The following is a 790-nucleotide window of genomic DNA, read 5'->3' as shown; positions in this document are numbered from 1 at the left end:
AACAAAGGAAGATTTTGCGGAGCCTATTAAAAATCTCCAGACTGAACAAGCATCTTTACAGTCAGAAAACACACAGTTTGAAAGTGAGAATCAGAAGCTTCAACAGAAACTTAAAGTAATGACTGAACTGTATCAAGAAAGTGAAATGAAGCTACACAGGAAATTAACAGTAGAGGAAAATTACCTGTTAGAGAAAGAGGAGAAACTTTCCAAAGTAGATGAAAACATCAACTATGCTGCTGAAGAGCTGGAGACCTATAGAAAGCGAGTCAAAGATCTTGAAGAACAATTGGAGAGAAGCATTCATTCTTATCAAGGGCAGATTATGTCCCATGAGAAAAAAGCACAGGATAATTGGTTGGCAGCTCAAACCACTGAAAAAAATCTCAATGATTTAAGGAAAAAAAATCCTCACACCAGACAAAAATTAACTGAAGCAGAGTTTAAATCTGAACTTTTAGAAAAGGATCCTCATGCACTTGATGTTCCAAATACAGCATTTGGCAGAGAGCATTCCACATATGGTCCCTCACCATCGGGCCGGCCTTCATCTGAAACGGGAGCTTTTCTCTCTCCTCCGGCTTTGTCGGAGCATCCACTCAGACTTTCACCTTTGCTTCCCTGGGGCTCAAGAGGCCCAGGGAATCCTCTGGACCATCAGATTACCAGTGAAAGAGGAGAGTCGAGCCGTGATAGGTTAACTGATTCTCATAGGGCACCTCCTGACACTGGGGCCTGGTCACCTCCATGGGACCAGAACCATAGGATGATGATGCCTCCCTCAGGCCAG

The 790-nt window shown here is 43.2% G+C and overlaps 1 pseudogene; it reads left to right on the top strand.

Moving 5' to 3' along the window:
• Positions 1-4: 4 nt before the first annotated feature.
• Positions 5-787, top strand: LOC103253573 (annotated as a pseudogene).
• The last annotated feature ends 3 nt before the right edge of the window (positions 788-790 follow it).

This window comes from Carlito syrichta, unplaced genomic scaffold (assembly GCF_000164805.1).
Source record: "Carlito syrichta isolate Samal-C Ts95f unplaced genomic scaffold, Tarsius_syrichta-2.0.1 Scaffold238682, whole genome shotgun sequence".
Lineage (NCBI taxonomy): Eukaryota > Metazoa > Chordata > Mammalia > Primates > Tarsiidae > Carlito > Carlito syrichta.
This window is presented reverse-complemented; position numbering and strand designations above follow the sequence as displayed.